We start from the raw sequence: 16,990 nt of genomic DNA, 5'->3' as shown, positions 1-16,990 counted from the left end.
TGCAACAGGAGAAACTAGCCAACGCATGAAACACCGTAAAATAATTAAATGGACCTCCCCACGCCAACATAAGAAATACCTTCAAAGAAATGAATTGGTCCTTCCCACTCTGTGGTCAAAATATCCATAGCTCTTGGCACTGTCTGCCAGTGCCCTCAAGTTCCATTGTCTCTGAAAAAAGTATTCAGCATCACTCACAACCTCCCCTACCCCATCTGGGATAACCACAGCCAAGTTGGTGGTAGAAATTCATCTGGTACAAAGAAGAGAGACTGCAGAGGCACTTCTCGGTGGTTTGGTCAGCTGTTTCAGTGCTCCCGATAGTATTACATCAGACAGAGGGCCAGTCTAAAGTATGGACCTCCCTATCCAAATTAATGGCGGCAAAAATTCACCATACCTCCACCTGCAACCCAGCCACCAACAGTGTGGCAGAAAGGACCCATGAATCCTCCAAGCGGCCCTCATCACTGGTTGCAACAGACCTGGATGGAAGGATCAGTTACATAAGGTTCTGATGGGGTTATGTACTCTGCCCGAAGAAGGATTCGGTGCCTCTCTTGCAGAAATAGTATTTTGTGAAACGGTCTGCAGGCTTGGGATTTCCCCTCCCCCGGCAATACCAGCCAAGAAAAAGTACAATTAAAAATGTAAAATTGTTGAAAAACACCACCCTTGTAAACAAACATATAAAGATACAAAGAACCAGTGTGTCCTGAAAGCCCTACATACATGCTGGTTCATTTTTCTCAGAAACAACATACACAAACTTCCTTGGAAACCTTCACCCACTCATACAGGTTGTCCTTAGCCATCCTCTAATGTAAAAATAAAACATTCAAAATATAAATGCTTGGGTATGAGGACTGGGTCCAAACGACAAAACCTATCCATGTCTGCCTATCAAATCTGACCATCAAGAAAACTCTATCTGTGACAAATCTAAATGTATAAAAGCAGCATAGTACCTTATAAGCATCCTGAAAAGTCAACAATTGAGTAATAATGTGGAATGGTTTACTGTTTTTCATATCATGTTAATATTTTTGTACAATATTTCATATAGTTGCAACCAAATACAAGCATATGGTAAAGGTGACAAAACCTATTCAAGACTGCCCGCCAAATCTGATCATCAAGAAAAATCAACGTGTAACAAAACTAAGTAAATAGAAGCTACCTAGCACCTTATCAGTGTACTGAAAAGTCAACAACTGTGTAATGATGTAGAACAGTTTTCTATGCATCACATCATATAGGCCTGTTTTTACAAAATTTTGTTTAGGTGCAACCAAGTACCTTATCAGCATCCAGTAAAATATTTTACCTAGTAAGAATGTGGAACAGTTGCTCTATTTATATAATGCACATATGAATATGTTACATTCTTATTTGTATGCCATTTTATTTCTCTACACAGTACAGTACTTGATCAGCATGCCGAATGCGCAGGTTAGGAAAGATGTGGAACTCACGCATTCCATTGTGAAAGCAAAAACCAGTCTTATGCATGTAAACAACCTTGCGTCACTGGCATTATCACCACGCTGTCTTCAAGCCATATGCGTGACATATCACCAGTAACTACTATTTGGCATGCAGGCTGTATTAAAATGGGTCAGAGTCCGGTAATAAAATCAGTTGTTGATGTGCATCTTGTATATGAGTTTCCTTACTCTACTAATAAATTTGGCTTCCAATGCTAATTTCTACCTCTCTGTCAAATCTCACATTTTCTAAGTAGTAATGGATGAGGATTTTGTAATTGGACCCCTTCGTTTGTCAGTATTTTGGTAAGAAAATATTTAAACTTGCTTTGAAAGGATGGTCTCATGGGCGCTGCTAAATCTGCTTCCAAAAAGCAAGTTACGCATCGCTGGGAAGCTCTTTCTGGTTTATGAGAGATGTACTGTCCTGCAAAGAGAGCTGCTCTGTTATCTATGGTGGGTTATCATACAGCATTTGCTGAATAGATAGATAAGCCAGCTCTTAATTTGAACTTGCTGGCTCTTGCTCTTTCATTTACCTGTTCAGTGGATGCTACTGTGGGTATTGCACTCAAGAATCCTTGATTGCATGTCATCACTGTAAATTTTTTCACTTTGTACCGGCGATATTGTGAAATGTAAATATACATATTATATATATCAGTGCTCTGTTCGGGTTTGCTAGGACTGTGGATCGCTCCTGTCCTACTGCCTAGCAGTCCACCCAGCTGTAAATGAATGCTAGAATTTGCTAGTCAAGAAGAAGGCCATGGTGCTAGCAACTTCACCTCCTGGAACTTGCAGAGAAACTCGTATGCTGCCCCTTCTGGTGCCATCCTCCGACGAGGAAAAATGGGTGTGTGTGTGTGTGTCTATATATACATATATATAATATATATATATATATATATATATATATATATATATATATATATATATATATATATATATATATATATATATATATATATATATATATATATATATATATATATATATGTGTGTGTGTGTGTGTGTGTGTGTGTGTTTTCGTGTGTGTGTATACATACATGTGTGTTGTATGCGTATTTAAGCAAAATTCATGATGCCGCCGAGACAACAGAATCAATCTCGATGCAAATTAATTGACAACGGAGACCTCCATAAAGGAGGATCCACCACATAATTTTCGAAACAGAAGGGATCTGATTCAAAGCAAACATTCATTTGCATTTAAGGCGATTCCATTGGGCAGTGTGTTATCAAACATGATCCTTAACGCACAAAACGGCAAATAGCTCTCTCTTGCCCTGACATCACCAATTATTCGCTGTCTGGGCTCACTGAATGCCTCAGACGAACTAAGTATCAAACCTAACATTGTATATTTTGCATAATGATTCTTGGCCATCGACAGAAACACCGTCATCGCCCCCATCTCCCCCTACCCTCCCTCCCTTTCTTCCCCGACCATCCCTAATCCCTGCCCTGCGAGATTGATAGAGCAGAGACTGACTTGGGAAAGATGGGATGCTGAGGAAATGGGATAAGGGGTTTGAGGGTAAATCCCTCCCTTTACCCCTCACAACCTTCATTCCCCTTCACCTCCCCACAACTCTGAGAATAACTGGGGGAAAGCTGGGGATACTGAGGTGAGGAATAGGGAGGTGAAGGGGTAACCAAAGACCTCTGAAAGATGATTAAAGATTGGTGGCTTTCTTCTCCACTCACAACTGTCCTTTTCTTTTCGTGTACATTTTTGTTTTTTCTTCTTGAGGATAGAATAATTCTATTTTCAACGTAGCGTCACTTTCCTCAACAACAGTGGCATTGTTATTATTATTATTATTATTATTATTATTATTATTATTATTATTATTATTATTTACAGGAGCAAAATTACTATTTTCCATTCTGAATGTATGCAGCTTCCTAGATTCTCATATTTCAGACAAAATTGTACTAAGTGATTGCTTTCATATTTTCAGACGGTGGTAAACATGATCGAAGCGTTCGTGTGAATATTATTTTTAAAAATATTTTATAAAATCTATATAATAATGAACTGCTTTTACCTTAGTGCCTGAGCCTATTGAATCTGTCAATGCTATCTGATCTGTACGAGGTAGGTACTTAAGCTCAAGTTGACTTATGACAGCTGTGGTTGCCCCGTAAGTTTGGTAGAGTTTTAAAGGGTATAAGAGGCCTGGTGTGAATCCCTGGACTCTGACCCTGCAAGAGTTACTTGTTTTTGCAGAGTGCCACCGTCCTTACCATTGCCTCAGTTTTATATCTATTTGATGGTTAATGGCCCTTAAATGCCTGATCTATAAGAACGTTAAGTTTTGAATTATAAAATTGATATAAAAGTCACATTACAATGTTATCATAATCCTCTCTCTCTCTCTCTCTCTCTCTCTCTCTCTCTCTCTCTCTCTCTCTCTCTCTCTCTCTCTCTCTCTCTTCGTGAGCGTACGATTTTCTCATGCTTTCGTGCAATGGACATATAATACATTCACATTATCTGCCATGCTTTTCCCTCATAAGCGAATAATATTATCCAGAGGTAACCAGCTACGAGGTCACATTGTGAAAATTCATTTCCTTAATCGGTTTACTGACTGACAACAAGAAATTTTAGCTCCCTTTCTTGGAGGAGAGAAGTCTGTCACAATAACCTTTTATGCGTCCCAAAGAAGACGAAGGAACTGGGAGTCGAGGCACTTCCACAAAAGATTTCTACATTCAATAAGCATAATTGCACTCGAATTCATTTCATTTATTGCGCCTCCTCCGAGCTTTCTGTAATCTTTCTTATGAGTCTGATGAGAGACGAATAAAAATGGGATTTCTTTTTGACGCATTTCTCGACATTATGGTTTTCACCCTTTCAGTTACATTCAGAATCAACTTCGTAGTTATTTGGATAAGATGACTTATTTTTAAATTATCTACAAACACACACACTTTATAAAATATATATATATATATATATATTATATATATATATATATATATATATATATATATATATATATATATATATTATATATATATATATATATATATATATATATATATATAATTATATATATTTTATATATATATATATTTATATATATATATATATATATATATATATATATATATATATATATATATATATATATATATATATATATAATATAAAGCCATCTCAGCTAACGAGTGATGGGAACTCACAAGAGAAAATGAGATAGTAATTCCTGTCACATTCATTCTTTAACTGCCGAACCATGGACGAGCCCCCGTAAAGAAAACTTCCACAGCATTCGACGCTTCATCCATCTACTCAGAAGGGCCATCATCTACGTGCCAAACCCACTTACAAAGACTTCACTATCTTCCTCCTCCTAGCATGTACTCTCGTCCTGCCTTTCCAGTTCTTCTCCAACTCCATTCATCCAGCGCTATCCAGATCTTTCTCTCATCCTTCCTCATAAACCAGGACTCCATTCACTTCATATAGAATCTCTCGAATTGCATCATTCATCCTGAAATCCAGTTGCTCACTAACCTCCCTCTCTGCATTTACTTCTTTGCAGAACAACCTCCTTTTTTTTTCAACATATTTATACCTCATTTTCATTACTTTGTTTTTTCTCTCTCACAATCTTCATGCATGGCATGGTGCTGGATACAGTGATGATGATGATGATAATGATTCCAGGCTACCTTATGCGTCCTCCTTGAAATGGGTACAGGATCTGATTTTCTGTCACGCACTTACACTCCAGATAGTCTCATTTTTCCTCTCACCAGATTCCTCACCTCCTCATCCTACCTCTTACAGTTTATTCCCTCTTTTTGTCAATCCATACTCACGAAACTTTCTTCTGACTGTCAACAAATCTTGCAGTTTTACTTCTTACCTACTTCTATCTCTAACCGAAGCCCATTTTTCTTAGGTTGTCTTCTCATATTCCCTTGTCTCTTCTTGCTTCTCAAACTCACTTGTCTTAGCACATTTTCACTTCACCCTGAATTGAATTTTTGTGTATATTAATTTCTGCTATAAATAAAACATGATCAGATATAATCCAGTCATTCCTCTTCACGTCGTTGCCCACTTCAACTTATATTTCAGTTTACCATGTGCTAACACATGAGTTAATGAACTCTTTTCTCTATCTTTTCCCTTCCCAAGTGCTTTATGAATATCCTTCTTAAGCGACCTTGTATAAGCAACAAGCAAACCCCATTCCAAAGTTATGTTCACAAGATTTTATCCATTCTCATTTACTTCAGGAAGCCCATACCTACTAATCTCTGCATTTAAAACACCTGGCTCACCCACCTTTTCACATTCTGTGAACTCAGCCAGGCAAAGATTCATACTCTGTAAAACACAACACTCATTCTTTCCCATTTCCATATCATATTCACTCTCTTACTCAACTTTTTCTCCTGCAACACTCAAACTGACGCACAGAGTCCTCGAAATAACACATTAAACTTGTACTCTTCCATCCTTCTGTAGAATATGCCTTTCCCAAAAAGTGATAAGCGTTACTGGTTCTGCATTTCTCAGCAACCCTGGACACAATCACCCATTGTCCTGCAAACCTTACCATATACTTTGTCGTAGTAAGTACAAATACACCCAGTTTTTTTTTTTTTTTAACAATCAATTAACACAGTTATTTCTCTTCTGTGTCAGATCCACACACATTCAGCGCCCTAAAACTTAGTGATTTATTATTTCTATATTTTTGCAAAATCGTAACAGTGTAAGGGGGTTGCAGTCCCCGTGCTGCATTTCATTATATGACTTTCATACCACCCAGAGCAGAGATAAAGCTAACATTTTCCTTCCTCCAGCACCTTACATAGGTCAAAGTATGATTGCTGTTGACCTTCAGAGGAGAGGCTCATCTGCCATTTAGGTGCTATTTGCTCCCAATAAGGCTTACACAGCCCTTATCTAGGTACTCATTTCCCTCGGGGTACATTGCATTTGTATCTCAAATAATTAGAACTTCATGAGGCGTCAGTGTCCACGTTTATACATATTACCACAGTGATCGCAGTTCTCATGTTATATATAGATAAGTATTACCAATAGCTATAAATTTTTCCTGTCTTCCATTACTTGTTTAAGTTTTGAGTAACATTGTGTACATTACATTAATCTTTCTAGCTAGTTATTAGTAATGCAGCTAGTCTGACGCCATTGTTCTTAAAGTTATTCCTAGAGAAAGTTTTCAGTTTCACAAGAAATAAACGTCAGTCAGTACTGTTTGTTTATTTGCCTTTGTATATTTGCTTGCTTTCCTTTGACAAACAATTTTTAGTCTTTTCTTTTATTTTTCTCTTAATTTTTCAACAAAGTCTCCCTTCCATTTTGTTGATGTTTGTTTTTGCTGATGCTTGATTTTTGCATGGGCTTTCTGTCAACATTTGCTCTCTAAACTCTTTTTCTTGTTATTTATATTTCAGACTGCATTTCAGACCCGGGGAAAATCCATTTTGGATCCAGGAAATACTGGGATGGAGAGTGATGTAATCTTGAAATATGAAATATCATACAAAAAATATTGAGAAATTTCATAAGTCAATAGAAATGTAATCTTATCCCCAGTAACAATAGAATATCCTGAATAGAATTTCCATCTCTGCTTTTGGAGGAGTGAGTAACATGAAATACATTTCTGGATTACAAATCGTGAAGACAATAAGTGATGAAAATTCCTAACAGTATTCCGCATTCACACATGCATACAGTCACAAACACAAACACACACACATATATGTATATATATGTGTGTGTGTGTATGTATATATATAATATATGTACAACTTCCCTACCTTTTTCAGAATATGCAGCTAAGAAAGCGATCAAATTCGAAATAGGAAAGACAGGTAATCAATCATAAAAATGAAAGTAAAGCCACAATTAATGTGACAGTATATAATTAATACTATTCAGAAGAGAAAAAAATGGCCTTAAGTCAATGAGCTGTTTATGCGAGTAAATAGATCACTTAACGATATTTAACTCCTCTGAAAGTTGAAATGTTAATATAGTCATAAGAGCATTTTACCTTTTGACGCATGCCTTACTTTTTTGTCTTTTATAAATGAAATTTTTTGGTACAATTGGTTACTTATGGGCACGGTAATTATTGCTCTGCTTCCACTGTCATGGCTGATTTTTTTTTTTACTCAGCATTTGACTGCTTCGCTTGCTGCATGTTCTGAAAAAGGGAGGGACGTTGTCTCTTCCGAAGCGGATGGAACCATTTCAGCGTTTATGTAGCGGGTTTCATTTATATTGTGCGAACACGGGAACATATATATATGTATATATATATATATATATATATATATATATATATATATATATATATATATATATATATATGCATATATATACATATATATATATATATATATATATATATATATATATATATATATATATATATATATATATATATATATATATATTCGTGGTTTCATCTACGACTCTCTAGTCAGAGTATGAGTGTGGAAATAATAGTTACTTTTTTCTTGTCTTAAAAACCACCACTTGTTAAGAGAAACGGCTTAATGAAAAAAAAAATAGTCAGACGGATAGATTATTCTCGCAAGTTGCTGATAGAAAATTCAGGGCACAGTTACTTTCTTAAATGATTTACTTGCTCTTTCTCTTTATCATATTTTTCGAAACACAACTTGCGTTTCTTCTGAATGATTTTCAGAGGCATATTTTTCCGAAAGGAAACTGTTGCTCTCTAGTTATAAAGACGCTTTACACCAAATGTTTTGCTTTATCAGTGTGAATGGTGAACATCAGGTAATGCAGCATATTCATAGGTAAACGGAGGTTCGTGTATTATATATACTGACTTGTTCATACTGGCGTCAGTGACAATAGCCGTTGCGACGATAAATTACTTAAACAAGCAGACGTTTATTGTGGGGTTTCCTTGGTTGGCCACAGTGCTGGTATGGGATCCCTTAGGAACTTGAGGATTTTTCGGTTCCTCACTTAAATACTGGTGCCCTTCTTTTCTGTATTAGTCTACGGCCGTAGTACCATACTCAGAAATGTTACATATTAAGAATATTCTCTTATTGGTACTTAACTCCTATTACAATAACTATTGTTACGACTGCCAAATACAGTTATAATAACATTTAAGGTTTAAACTACAGTCAATCTTAATATTCTCAAAAATTTTCTTTCATCTCTACTGCACCCGTAATTGTGAATTGATTATTTTTGCTATTATTTCAGCCACATACTTGAGAGCATTGTCATTATAGCTTCTGCAGTACATGTGCATCTTTTGGAGGGGTTTGTTTGTGTGAATGGATATGTGAATTATATTTAGTGCTTTTAGCTCATTTTGTACTTTAGTGTCAATCTTAGTGCTAATGACATGTTCCATTATGTAACTCCATCCTTTTGGGCTTTGTATGCATACCGTCTACTGATGTTACGTCTCTCACGGGATGATAGAAGGGTGTCCAATAGACAAACCGCTCACGAGGCACAATTTCAATTTTTAGATGTTAGTGCCGAAGGAGACAGTGTTGTCAGTGCTTCTGAGACTACTGCTGAGGCAGTCTAGTCCGACCATTGGGATATAGGAATGAGGCCTAGAGAGTCTTCATGGAGACAAGTGACTTTTTGCATGACTCGGTCATTTTACAGTGTTATGAATATTCTACCTCATTTTAGGATCCTTATTTATTTTAGGTACCTGGAAGATGTCAGAAATTACATTTTTGTCGTTCCGTCAACATATCAGAGGTTTTGATTTACTGCAGCACCAGAAAACTCAGTTGATCAGTCAGTTATCTATGGCTATATTACGAGCTTACTTTGATAGATTAGCTCGAAAGCTCCAATGTATCAAATGTAAACCGTTGGCCTTGTTCCTTACGGGAGAATGCTCGTTGTGTACATTTCCCTGCATGCAAGGTTCATTACTCTTGTTTCTTTCAATAAGATTCCTTTGCCTTTTCTCTTGCCTCAAAAAAACTTCTTTCTTGCAACGAAAGTTTCAATATTCTTGTTCCTCTTATAAGTGACTGCTCGTTGCTCACGTCTTTTGCGATGGAGGCCATTGCGTTTGTTCCCTTCCTCAAATGTTATGTTGCTGTTGTTCCTCTCAACGAAAGACTCATTGGCCTACCTCTGCATTGTGTGCCTCCCTGACGTAGTTAAATATTATTTTTATTCCCCCTTTTTTTAATAGTTTGGAAAATAACGATAGAACGTGGCATAACGAAAACATTTATTTTCCTCTTCTAGGTAACGTCGAATTATAACACAAATCGAACGGGCATGAAAAATCATACTTTTAAAATACTGATATATGTACACAGATAGACTGAAATAAATATTTTGAAAAAAATATGAGAGGGAAATATTCTTTCACTGTGCAAGAGCCAAGAGAATTTATTCATAGGAAGAAAAAAGAAAAACGCTGGTAAAACCGAATTGAGAGAGAGAGAGAGAGAGAGAGAGAGAGAGAGAGAGAGAGAGAGAGAGAGTGAAAATAAGGAAACAGCACAATATTTCTCTAACTAGGAATGGTGCCGTTTCCTCCTCCAGTTCCAACTACTTCCCCAAACATCCTCCCCCACCCTTCCCCTTCCTCCAACTCCTCCTTCCCCTCCCCCCTTTTCTCCTCCTCTCCTCTTCTAGCTGAGCATCAAAGGTCTTCTCCTAGAAGCCTTAGTGCCTCTTATAGATGAAATGTTTCTCACGGTTTTTTCCTCCTCCCCGTAAAAGAAAACTTAATTTATTATGCATGCGGAAGCTTTTCTTTTGGTGTGCTCTTACCATGTGTTACCTCACAAATAGAAAAGATGACGAAAGAGGAGGAGGAAATGAATAAGAAAAAAAAAGAAAAGAAGAGGAAGACGGCGAATAGTAAGAGAGAAGACCTTCATTATTAGGCGACCGCTTTCATAAGAATCGAGTTAAAAAAAGATGATGGAATTCAAAGGAGACTAATTTTAGCTTTCGCTTAAACATTCTAATCAGCTGACAGAGTTCTTTGATGTTTTCATGGAAAACTGAATAATAAATAGAGCGGAGAGTTCCCATGATCGCCCCTGCAGAACTGCAAAGAATACCGGGCAAGAAGATTAACAAATTTCAAGAATAATAATTGATTTAGCAAGGAGAATAGAGTTAATTTGAGCTTTTCGTAAACTATAAGGAAAGTCTTTTGATGAAGTTAACGGTATCTTAAAAAATCAAATGTCAGTTCCCGTGTTAAAATATAAATAGAAGGAGAAAAACTTCTAAGAAGAAATGGGAAGAAGTTTAACTTTACCAAGTAAAGTTTATTTGATTCGTATAATACACTGAAGTTAGGAAGATTTATTTTGAAACAGTTTAAAAACACCACACACACACACGCATATATATATATATATATATATATATATATATATATATATATATATATATATATATATATATATATATATATATATATATTTATTTATATACGTGTGTGTGTCTGTGTATATATATATATATGTATGTATATATATATATATATATATATATATATATTATTTATTTATATATATATATATTATGTCTATATATATATATATATGTATATATATATATATATATTTATATTTATATATATATATATATATATATATATATATATATATATATATATATATATATATATGTATATATATATATATTAAAAAACACACACACACATTATATATATATATATATATATATATATATATATATATATATATATATATATATATATATATATATATATATATATATATATATATGGTAGTTTTGTCATCAGTACACACGTGATTTTGTAATATCTATATACTGCTCTCATAAATATTAAGCCACAAATATCCACTGATATAAAATTTACTTTACCATGGGAATGCTCGGACCCAAAGGGAATTGTACATGATAAATGCATCTCCCCAGTTTAGAATTCGACTTCATGCCTTTTGAGCTGGATGCAGAGCTGATAGCAAATTATCGATTCAGCTGTCAGAAGGGATACAAGTTGATTTCGACTCTGCCGTGCACTTTCCTGTCCAATTCAAGTTCTGTACTTAAAATGGAAATTAATTGATCACTAACATGGTGGCGAATTGCTAGGTTTGCGACGAGTGATTGTTCATGAGAGTTTTGTCAGTCGTCTAATTCTGGTTCTGTACTGAGAATCGAAATCATCTTGTATCCATCATGTTAACTGGCTATTTATGATAGTTTTGTCACAGATTCAAACAAGACTCTTTATACTCACAGTATTAAGCTGCAAATACTCCTTGATATCAGATTCACTTTACCATCTGAATAACTGACACCTAAGGCGATTGTAGACTGTAACTGCACCTACCTGTCTAGGATTCGAACCTAAGACTTTTGGGTTGATACATTGGTAACAAGAACTAACCATTTCGACTGCGTAGAGAAATTTAGCTCAATTTCGATTCTGCCGTACGTATTTCTGTCGAATTCACCACGATATCTAATTGCTGGTTCTTAATACCTAAAAGCCATGGTTTTACCAGGATAATCTGATTCGTAGTATTTTGGGTGTCACACATACCCGCCTGAAAATTTATCAAATTATCATTTTCTCAATTTTTATGAATATATTGATGCCTGTTTTGTATATGTATGAGACTATGCCAAGAAAAGTGAGGAAGAAAACTGCCAGTGTCAACAAAGTAAATCAGAATTGTGAAAAAGAAAATGTAAATGAAACATCAATTGGAACTGTGCTTTTGACTTGTGATGAGGCCTAGAATAGTGTCTCTTGTTTTAAATATAATTAACGTGACTATTGTTCTGAATTTTTCTGAACTGACTTTTGAAGAGGCCGTGCTAGAGACCTCTGTGACATTGTGCTCTAGCTGTTGTAAATTTTTATTGGTATCTGGTTCAATGTTTTTCTTTCCCATATACGTTTCTGCATATGTTCATTGCTATTCACTGAACTTTCTGTGTGGTTTGTTTTATTTCATTTTCTCTTGATTCTTTAAGGAATTGGCACCAAAGTTTTCGTCACAAATACTTTGTGCATTGTTTATCGCCACACCCTGTAGAGCAAGTTTAATTTAGTAGTTCAAGTTTCATGTCTTATCCGGAACTCATTCTTTTACACTCACTTCCCTTCCTTTCCTATTAATTACTTTCATTTGTCGTTTCATCTTGATGTAAGTCCCTTTGATAATTGCTAATTGTCGTGTAAGTTTAGAGGTAAACCTTGTATGTTTTGCATTATTTCTTTATTTGCCCATTGAATTCTGTGGGTTTTTGCGGCATAAACAACTGGGTGGGAATTATTGGAATGAATTATAAGCAACCAGGAAATCGGAGATGAAGTTTGGGAGTCATAAAAATATAAGGATAAAAAGTCTGCTCCTGATGCAAATCAGCCAGATGAAGTATAAGGAAAAAGAGACATGAGTATCTTTGGTAAGATATGCCCTTATGGAAGGTTCCCAGCCATATAGTAAAATCTGGTACTAATATATGGTAATTGGTCCAGAAATTTCTTGTTTTTTCACCTCTTATGATGATAATGAGTCTTGTCCCTTGTCAGACACTTCTATTGTATTTATGCTTACATAATCAGTGAAATAAAGGAAAAGAGAATATTTATGATGATTGAAAAGAAGAGTAAATGGCTATGAGTTCTGTAGAAGACTCAGCAACATTAAGTGGCTAATTTTGTTATTGGGATTCTTAAATGCGGGTGTTAATGTTTTTGTATCTTTATTCACGAAGGATGCTAGAGTTTGGGGTATGTAGACAATCTCACTGCCCGGACTGGATGCCACATCAGATAAGACAGCCATTCTTTTAAACACAGTGTTCGCCATTGCTCTTACTACCTTGGCTCAAGCCTGCCATTTATCAATTAGAATTTCATAACGGAACTTAAATTTATTATTTGCTAATATCTGCACATTCCTCACTATATATATATATATATATATATATATATATATATATATATATATATATATATATATATATATATAATAAATAATTTTCAAATTCTAATAGTTAGGGTGACCTAGTGTCTTTTTTATCCTAGTCCAAAAAATCGTTATACAGCATATAAAGGAAAATATAGGAAGCAATATTGGGCTACACCAAGAAGAAAGAAGTAGATTTGCCTCTTAAGGGAAGAAACATTATATGAGCCAGGAAAAAATGAAGCAGGAAGAGATTTCCAAGTTTGGAAGTATTTTAAGGACTGTCAGTCACACATCCTCACTAGAGAGTCATAAATTTAACCTCACAATAAATATGTTTGGTAAATTGAATATACGTCGTAACTTTCTTGACCTGCTGGAAGATTATTTGGCGACGGAGAGAGAGAGAGAGGAAGTTGTAAATGTGCAATGATTCCATAAAAATCTAAAAAGGCATAATGTTGGGAAGAAAAATGTAAACAGTAAGGAAAAAATACAGGATAGAAAGGGGAGCAAATGAAGGAATATTGTTAAAAGAAAATGCACATCGCTATAGAAAGGGAGTGAGAGAAAAGGGATATAAAATATACCGAAATGTTGTAAGAAGGTAAAATAGAAAACGAGAGAGGAGTAAAAATAAAAAAGAATATAAAATTCATATGAGTAAAGCAGGAGGAACAGAGAAAGGAGAAAACGCAGAATTGCAGAAAAATACGCGACAATTCTGTAAAAAAAAAAGATAATAAGATAAGAGGGAGAGAGAGACAGACAGACAGACAGACATACAGACAGAAAAGAATTTGACAATATAAGAGAATTTTAACAAATTTAAAGATAAAAGAGAAGGGAAAGATAAAATGAAAAGAATTACAATTACATTACAATGCTAGAAAACGCTGAGAGAGAGAGAGAGAACTACAAGGAAACAGGGAGAAAATTTGGAATATTTTAAGATGTATGAAAAGTACAAAGACTTCCCAGGGCGGAAAGAGTAAAAAGTATTGAGAGAAAAGCCGGAACGATACACAGCAACGCTGTAAGAAGGGAAGCTACACAGAGAGAGAGAGAGAGAGAAGCCAGCCAAGAATTTACACGAGATATCTATCGATTATTGGTGTCCTCTTTTCATGGCAAATTTTGGGATTAATTTTTTTTTTCTTATTCCTCTCTTCAGTCTCGTGCCTTTTATTCCTCATATTTCAATCGATCGCTCTGCAGTGATTTCTTTCAGGGGGACCACCTCCAGTTTTGAGCGAAAATAAACCATATGTTGCTATTCATTTCGTTCTATTTTTCTTCCTCTGCCTTTTTTTCGTCACCGTACTTTCGCCCAAAATTATTGTTAAGTCCCTTCCACTTTTTTATGCGCTTGTCAGGACTTATAATATTCCATTTTTCATGTTTTGTTATGTTGTTTTTTAATCGATTTTTTTATTTGGTATTTTTATTTATTTTTTTTTTGTATTTGGTATTTTTAGTTTTTTTATGTCTTTCTGGAAACAGATTGTCATTCTTTCCGACTGCAGGGCATATCATGACAGCCAAGCAATCCCAAGTTTAAAGTAATTACTCCGAACTTTTTCTTTCTCCTAGGTTATTTTTTATTATTAAAAGATATACATTAGCTTCAAAATACACACATGCATTACATAAAAAGAATGTTTGGAGATATTACTAATTCCAATTTTTTTTTCTTTCGGAAAGAAAAATTCACTTTTCCAATTTTCCTTCTGACATCAAGTCCCGGATAAAAAAAAAAACTTCCAAAAGCAGAATATTAAAAAAAAAACGAATAAAACAACAGGTAACTGTTTGCTCCAAAACAGTTTCATTTCTGATCTTCCATTCATTCCTCCTCTGCATCCGCTATTTCCAGTTTTGTGTTTTGGGGTATTATGGATCTTACTTTCTAAGACTCCCGCTTTATTGTCAGTGTAACATATTCTTAGTCTCTTCCTTTTTACGAATAAAATATATGACACATAAGCAATTAATTGCTGGACTTCCCTTCACGATCTTTTCAAAGACTGAAAAAACTTAGATGATTAACATAGAAAACCATCTTTTTAGAGGCAATAATTAGAGGTAACTAAAGACTTACAACGTCATATTTTGTGTAAATAATAAGCATTTAACGTGAAATAAGTCAGAAGAATACCACCTTATAAGTAAGAAACTCTTTGCGAACGACGCCTCCTCACAAGTGAAAAAGCGTGTGTGTGTGTGTGTGTGTGTGTGTGTATATATATATAATATATATATATATATATATATATATATATATATATATATATATATATATATATATAAATATATATATATATATATACATATATATATATATATATATATATATTATGAGGATCTGCAACCCTCCTTTTTGAGAATTCTTTCGTCCGCTATCCTGCCAACTATCTTCAGCGCCATCTAGGAGTTGCTGCAGTCCCTACACTCTACGCCATCTATTGACTGCTGAAGATATATGTTTTTTTTAAAACCTCCAGTGGCATCACCTGAGATGTTAATCCATGGAATTTTGTATATTTGCCCCAGTATTAGAATCCTTTTGTTAAAATTTAGTTTACTTGAGACGTAAATTATACGCCCAGAGTTGAGTCTGGTTTACTGCTTGCTTAAGTTTGGATTACTTCTTCATTACTATTGTTTGGAGCTAAGTGTTGTATATAGTATGTAAGTACTTTATATATTATATTTAAGACCTTTTACCTGCTGTGTTTTCTACATCCCGATTGCAGTGTATTTTGTTTGAAAAGTATATTATCATCTTATACTTGGTACCATCTTAATATTTAGCTGTGAAGTGTGTGAAAATCACTGAATATTTTTTTTTTATGTGCCGTTCTTGAATCAGTGATTGTGAACAAGACATTTGCCGTAACATCTGGCATCAGGTTAAATTAAGGAAGTGATTAAAAGTAAGGAACGTCACATTTGGGGGCCTGACCGGGATTTGATCAATTTGAAAGCTAAATATATCCTGTTTGTTTTATGATTAATTGAATGAAAAGTGATAATTTTTAAGAGTAAAGTTATTTTGTAAACACTGTGATCGGGTGTAGTGTCCAGCATTGATACTTCAAGAGTAAGCCAGGCTCCACGCTTCAGTAATTACGTAAGTGTTAAGTTGAGTTTGTACTGGTGAGCTAGAGTTTAATGAACCAATTGTTTAATTAGGTTTCACGGTATTATAGCCAGCCTAGTTTTTCTCCTAACTTCTCATTAGAGTTTTGAATGAATCTCTAACGCCTTATTTGGCACTCATAAGCTAACACATTACGTCACGGGTATTGAAATCCCATTACTTGTAATCTAGGGAAGTCTAGGAATTACAGGTACATACCTTTCTCATAGGTATCTCAGATTTAGTCTCACCCCATACTTGTAGTTGGGTAATAACCTTGCACAGGTATCATTATTGTTAGGTATAGGAAACTTGTTTTACATACTTAACATGCTTTTGAATTTGGCCACATTGTATTACAAGAATGCTTGTTAAAAGTTGGTCC

Source organism: Macrobrachium rosenbergii, chromosome 2 (genome assembly GCF_040412425.1).
Source record: "Macrobrachium rosenbergii isolate ZJJX-2024 chromosome 2, ASM4041242v1, whole genome shotgun sequence".
Lineage (NCBI taxonomy): Eukaryota > Metazoa > Arthropoda > Malacostraca > Decapoda > Palaemonidae > Macrobrachium > Macrobrachium rosenbergii.
The sequence above is the reverse complement of the archived record's forward strand: the minus strand, read 5'-3'. Positions refer to the sequence as shown.